At 43.6% G+C, this 7,373-nt stretch overlaps 1 long non-coding RNA gene across 1 annotated transcript; it reads left to right on the forward strand.

Moving 5' to 3' along the window:
* The first annotated feature begins 268 nt into the window (after window positions 1–268).
* On the forward strand, window positions 269–1,912 carry LOC143643314 (uncharacterized). Its single transcript, XR_013156205.1, has 2 exons — window positions 269–435; window positions 1,289–1,912. It is a non-coding gene; the product is annotated as an uncharacterized LOC143643314 (long non-coding RNA).
* The last annotated feature ends 5,461 nt before the right edge of the window (window positions 1,913–7,373 follow it).

Raw genomic sequence — 7,373 nt, forward strand, 5'->3', positions numbered from 1 at the left:
TATGAGTTCGTATTATTTTAGGACATGCAATTCTGTTACAGAAGTCAAGAAAACAAACCAGATAGATGAAGAAGAATCAAACACTGTGGGAATGATCCTCCAGGATGGAAATCAATGATCTTGGCCTCCAGATATTCACTCCTCTGTAGTCCCCTTCCGTAATGAGCAGGGCTGTCCTGTGTAGCCAATAGGATATCATGGAATGATGGTATATGACTTCCTATATGACCTTCCAAGCCTAGGTCATAAAAGGCACTGCTCTCTCATGAAGAATTTGCTTTGGGAGAAGCCAGCTGCTATATCATGAGGGGACTCGGCAGCCATAGGATCCATGTGGCAAGAAACTGAGGGCCCCGGTCATCAGGCAGCACCAAGGAGCCAACCTTGTCAACACCATCCTGAAAGCAGATCCTCCAGTCCCAATTAAGCTTTCAGGTGACTGCAGCTCTGGGTGGTATATTGACTATGGCTAGGTATACTTGTTCTTGCCCCTGTGTCTCTCCCACTAGAGAGAAACTGTATGTTTTAGCCCAAGAGAACTTCCATGTATTGACCTTTCTTGCTCCAATCTCAGTTTGGATCCTCATAAGCACACTATTGGCAGGGAAGACTGGTGTGGCAGAAACACAGGGCATATGAGCGTTGCACAACCCATGATTCAGGAAGTACTATCTTTTCACCTTCTTGCACCCATCTTAAGTGAGTTAATCTACCTTATCTCTTTCCCTTTGCTTCTTGCTTTGTATTTCAGATTGATTTAATGAACTGTGTGGTTCAAGCACCTTAATTCAGTTCTGAAATAGCTTATCTGGAAGCATTCTTAGAACTTACCATTGCATCAAGGTAATTTCCCACATGTTAGGGACTTTAGACAACTTACTTTACTACTCTAAGCATTTATTTTCTCATTTAAAAATGGAGTTAATGCTATATACCTGGCAAGACTGTAAGAATAAATGAGAGATTTATGAGACGGCATAGGAGAGTGCCGGGCATAGGGTAGGTACACACCAAAATAGAATTCCTTCCACCTTTGTGCTATCCATATGCCATGCTAACCTTGGTCTCATCAATATCAAAAGGGTATCATATAATATCTACCTTGCAGAGTTGCCATGAGAATCAAATGAAGTAACATTTCTGATGGTCAATCAATTTTAAATTTCCTTACAAATAAAATATCAGTATAATAGCTGCCTCTATGACATAATTTTTAAAATGTGGGAAGTCCTCTATCCACCATGTCCAACTCCCATTACATTACTCATCTTCTCCCATTCCTTTGCAGGATTAGAGCTTTTGCTTCTTCATGGAGAATTACAGCTCATCCTGGGGTGGAAACCAAATGACTTAAATTCAACTGAAGATACAAATGACAAAAAATAGATCCTTGCTCAGAAAGAAAGATTTTACAGGGAGAAAAAAGAGGATGTGAAAAACAGGGTCCAGAGGAAGGGCAGTCAAGGGTGAGAGAGAAGAGAAACCCCTCAGAAGGAGGGCCTAGAAACAAGGTGATAACAAAGAAACGGTTAGCCCCATGGATTTGCCCAGAGCAGGGCAGTCTAAGAGAGCCCCTTCCTTAGAAAGCCCCTCCCCCAAAGAGACAAGCCCTTGAAGAAAACAGTTTGTAAAGCACTCAAGAGACACGGGTCAGCAGGCAAGAGGTGAGAAAGCATCCTATGGAAAGGAGTTGCATTGCGTTGGAAAGTCCATCTCCTGGAGAAAAGATCACTATCTCCTCAACTAGGGATGAAGACTGTGAGATTTGTGACTTCGGCCAAAAGTGGTCCTCAAGAGGGGGTTTCAAGCCAGACCAGCAGATTCCTAGAACAGACTGGCAGCTATGGAGGGAGGTGGTGGAGTACATTGGAAAGCACATGAGACTGAGAATAAAATCAAAAGTTCTCTTTCACATTTCAGCTTTACATCTTAGTCGGGCTGTGTTCTTATATATGTCACATAATGTCTCAGTCAGAGTCACCAGAGAAAAGGTATCATCACGCTATCCGCAGAACATCTGTACCTCAAAACTGACAAAGCTTAAGCCTCCTGGCACCCCTCACTTCACAGACCTTATGAGTGCTGCAAGTTTCTAGGGACAAGGGATAGCCACGTGGGTTTTCAGAAGCGTTTGCATGTAAGCATTTCCAATAAACTGCCTAAAGAGATCTCAGGACAAAGAAAGCTGAATTTCCAACACTATGGCAATTTTGCCTGGGTGTGATTTATTTTATGTCATTTTAAATGAATATTCACTTTGATATCTAATTTTGCATTTGTAATTGTGTATTCCTTTTCTTAAATTCCCCCCTTTCCCAAAACTGTAAAGCTTTAGGCCCCAGAAATCCTGGATCCACCCCTAAGGACCTCAGAGGTTTGTTACATGGATTAAATGAAGTTGCCATGAAAACGTGATCAGCTCACAGTAAATTAGAAATAAATGCTTATTATGTCTGATTTTGATGTCTCTGCTTGGCTCTCTCTACCCAGGTGGAGTGGGGTAGGAGGGAAAAAGGCAGCCCACGAGGCCATTCCCTAGTTGAGACACAGGCTGTAGACCTGGCAGCAGCGCTCTGTCCTCCAGCTAGGGCACCCTGGTCAGAAGTGGGCCAGATGATCTAACAAGTGTGATTCAGTGAATAAACACCCAACCCTACTTGCTGGAGGCCCCCAGACTCATATTACTGTTGACACAAAGCAGATTCCCTTTCTCTAAACCACTGTTTATATTTTAGCCAAGTGTCCTACATAAATCTCAGATCCAACCACCAGACTCTCAGGCTGCTACAGAAACGACCAACCAGAAAATGGCCTAATAAGGAGTTTGCTTTAGAAACGCAGGGGGGCTGTGGTGGGGGGGGGGGGATCTCAATATGAAAAGCTGCCTTGGCAGGAGACTGACAAGACAACCCTTTTGTGGGCCTCTCCAAACATGGGGGCCAAAACTGGCTTGGAAGCAGCTTCAGCTCAGATGAAGGCTCTTTGAAAGAACCGTGTCTGAACCAGGAGACCAGCCCTATGAAATATAGGATCAGTTCAGCTTGGTTCAGGAACGTTCTGTGGTCCTGGTTCAATAGTTCTAAGAAATATACAGGCTTGGTTCCAGTTCAAATAGGGTTTTTTTAGAAGAAAAATAGAACACACACTTTGTAATAGCTTTGTGATTCTGTAAATTAATATTAGGGCTTGATTCAGAGCTGGGGACAGCTGTGTGATATATTGTGCTTTAGGGTTCACGGCCTGTTTGAAGTTCCTAATTTGAAGACCTCAGAGCCTGAAGAGCTATGGCCTGAAAGGAGTAAAGGAGCAATCTTTCCCTCGCAGCCAGAGCTAACAGCTGAATGCAGTCCCTCTGACTCAGCAAAGGATGGTCAAAAACGGCTCCCCGAGCTACAGTCTTTGGGTGTGGGCCTCTATTCCTTTTCTTTGAGAGTTCTGCCTTCATAATAAATAGCCTAGTCCAGAGTTGCTGTTATTTTAAATAACAATTAAAAAGAGCGAGAGTAAACCTCAGGGAATGGAGGAGGGGAGAGGGTGTCCTTATATTTAAACATTCTGGACATGATTATAAATCCTAGCGCTTGGCTGCTCCACGGAGATCTTGCTTCTCTCTAGGCTGGCCGTCCCTCCGTGATTAACTGACTACTGCCATCTAGTGGATTTGGAGGCCTTTGTTACTCCAACTCCTAATGGGATGTCCAGCATGAATCTTGAGAGGGGCTACGTCTTAACCAGGGCAGCAGATTTTACGGTGGCCTGGAGACGGGATTACAGATCAATCACATTTGGATATCCCCACAGGAAAGCTCTCTTCTTTGACACAGATTATTAGGAACAAAAGGAACAGATTAAAAATCCAGCTCCTATGGGTCATCAATGCTCTGGAGGTTATTTGGCAATTGAATCAAAACTGCCATTCTGAGTCTTACAGTGACTCAGTCAATGCTACGTAAGAGCCTCAGTTACCTAACAGCTTCATTACTCTGAGTTCTCGGTGCAGGCTGCAGTGACCAAACTGGACATAGGTGTGGCTGGGGCCGTAGGAAGAAACCTTCAAAGAGGTAACAGAAATCGAGGTGCTGCAGCCACTCCCAGATAAGGCTGTGACACTGCGTCCAAGCAGCCCACTATCGAGGGGTATGAAATGTCCCCAGTTGGGGAAGGAGGAACAAAGGGTTCAGGGTCAGACCCCAGAACTTCACCTCCAATGAAGCTTCTCCTTACCTGGAGTGGTTGTTCTGATGACTCATAAAGTGTTTGGACAGAGCAAACCGAAGAATTCCTGATCTGGGGTTTTCAGGGAGCTTAAGTAATCAGATTAACTACATAAGGAATCAGCAAATGTGAATAAGTTAGTCTTTAAGGTGTGCGGGAAACTTGGCTTGACACAAAACATCTGAGTCAACATTTATGTGGGGACTTGAACAAAGTCTACACAATGCATTTGAATGAAATCTGCAAAGATTTCTTTTTCAGTTATTGTAGCTTCGTTTCATCTGTATTACACACCAATCTGTTTTCTTGCCCAGGAAGGCTATGAAATTTCTCTCCAAAGCTGGGAATGGACTCAAATCACTCTTCCCCCACATCCTAGTCCAGGCTTCAGTTTCCTCATCTGGAAAAAGAACGAGTTCGTTTGATTACCTCTGAGATCCCTTCCATCTTGAATTTAAATTCTTAAAGTCTAAATTTTCCTCTTCAAGGTTCACTGTAGTTTCAGCTAAAGTGTGCTCAGAGCCTGGAGAGGAATGAGCTTGGAATCTTTATAACCTGGAATGTTTCCCAAGGAGTACTTCCTCCAGAAACAGGAGACTGTTTGGGCTTGAAAATTAACATGAGTAGCCATCATATAGGAGTGTGTTAAAACCATTTTTGTAGATCAGGCTTAATGGAAAGACAGTCTTCCTGGGTTCCAGCCTGCCTCTAACTCATTGTATGACCTTGGCAAGACATTCATTCGCTCAGACTTTATTTTCCATGTCCAAAAAAATGGAAATAATAACCCCTGTCCTATCTCCCTCTCAGGGTTGTTGAGAGGGAAAAAGAAAGCATAAAAAGCTATGGAAAGTGCTTTGTTAAAAAAAAAAAACAGTATGAATTAAAAATACCATTTTTCTGTTTAGGTTAGTTTAAATCTATTTAATATTATAAATCTCTTCCAGATGATACCCATCAAACAAACAGCCAAACAGACCATGTCTGAAAGACCACAGACTTTGCTTTTGAAAAAAGGCGAGGCCAAACCTGAAATAAATCAGTCCCTTTAAACAACAGAGGAAATTCTGGCCCTTCTTTAGTTTGTTCCTTCTGTTCCTTAGAGGCTTGTTGGCTGGGGCTGGAGCTGGAGCTAGGAGGGGGAGAGGGGGAGGTGGCCTGGAACCCACGGCAAGCCACTTGCAGTGGATTATGAGAACTCACATTTTTACCTGGAAGATCTGATACTGCTTCCCCTCCTCCACCATAAACCGTTCCATGAAGGAGCAGAGAACCAGAAAATGGCAAGATGTGATTCATAATTATCAATAACATTTGTGTCATTTTGATGCTCTAACTCTATTACGTTAATTGCTTTCCTCTCTACACTTTATTTTAAGGTGAACATTAATTGATTCCCAACTGTAATCACAATTATGGTGAGGTATCCTGATTAATGGAAGATGTGATTAATCGGTAGGACGGTGCAACTGTTTCTCCTTCCCAGGGAAGAGATGATATATGCCACATTATAGCTCTGCTGTAGGCTTCACTTTACCCAAGAATTTAGAGCTAATTCACAGCTATCAATTACCAAATTCCGTGGTTCCCTCCAGTTGACGAGACACAACTCCCATGAGGCCTGGCCCACTGACTGTCCACTCTCCTTAGGGAACTCCTTCTACTCCAGACCCCCAGAATACCAGAGGTAGGAGGGAGGCTGACATATCAGGTCTGAATCCTGAATTTTGGTGCAGTCTGGCAGGGTAATGTGTGTATATACTTGGGGCCAGCCCCAGTAAAGATGTTGGAGTAGACAGAGGAGAGAAACTGCTCTTCATTTGTGCATCGTGCTATCTAGCATTGTATCTGGCACATGATCCCTATCCACCTCATGGTTTCGGAAAAGAGGAATAAGTGAATGAAGTTTGTCTGCTATTCCTATGCTTTATTATTTTCCCAGCACCTGGCCACTAGTTGCCCCATAGTATTCCTCTGCTATCCCACCCATCCTTGAAGATGATTCCCTTTCCTAAGCCTCTCTGTTTACACTCCAGCAAGTCTGTCTATAGCTTGCTCTATCAGCACCTGGCCATGAGGCAGGGGAACTCATCAGAGGTACTAACTGTTTTTTTAGCTAATGCTGAGATAATTAACTCTCCCCAAAACATATCCTTGAATACTCCTCTTTATGACTCCTGTACACTTTTGTCAAACTTCCTTTCTAGCCTCATCTCCAGGAAGCATCCTCTCCTGCCTTTCCCTCTCCCTAAACACACACCATTCACAGGTGCCCTATGATGTAATCACCAACTGGGCCACTGGCACCTTCTGTGTAGAAGCTTAAGGTCATCAAGCTGTTTGGTAAGGGAGAACTAGAGGATTTTCTTTGAAACTGTCACACATGACAAGCATGGAGGTTTTCCATAGAATTTTTGTTTAGGATGACTGAGGATATCTCAGGGAGAATTATTGTGGGGAGCCAATATTTGCAATCTTCGCTGCTATCAGTTACTGAAAACTCTTTGTCCCAAATTCATGCTTCTTTGCGTTTGTGCATGTTTGCTTCCCAGAGGCAAGAAGGTCCTTTGCTCTATGACTGTCTGGTGAAATTCTGCTCAGAACTTGGTTAACCTGTGAAATTAGGTTTTTGCCACCTAGGGGAGTATATTAGATTCCCAGATGCTATGACAAATCCCACACAATGGGTTGGCTGAACAGCAGGGATGTATCGGTTTGTGATTTCAGAAGCTAGAAGGCTTGCTTCCTCCAGAGGACAGCAGCATTCTGGCTGGCGGGCAATTCTTGGGTTCTTTGGCTTCCCCCACACATGGTGAAATTCTCTCCTTTCTGTTCCAGGTTCCATTGCTTTCCCAGCCTCTAGCTCCTTCTCATGACTTTTTTTCTATAAAACTTCCAATAATAGGATTAAGACCCATCCTGATTCAGTTGGCCACACTGTAAGTAAAATTAAGATCTTCAGAAGGCCCTGTTTACAATGGGTTTACACCCACAGGAATGGACAAAGATTAAAAATATGTTTCTTTCTGGGGTACATAGTTCACCTACCACCAGGGTCCTTCTGTCTGTCCCCAGGACCACTGAGGCTCTCAGGCCACCCCTGCTTCACAGGACCTCACAGTACAGCAGCATCAAGACTTTGTACCCTGGAAACCTGC

This window comes from Tamandua tetradactyla, chromosome 8 (assembly GCF_023851605.1).
Source record: "Tamandua tetradactyla isolate mTamTet1 chromosome 8, mTamTet1.pri, whole genome shotgun sequence".
Classification (NCBI taxonomy): Eukaryota; Metazoa; Chordata; class Mammalia; order Pilosa; family Myrmecophagidae; genus Tamandua; species Tamandua tetradactyla.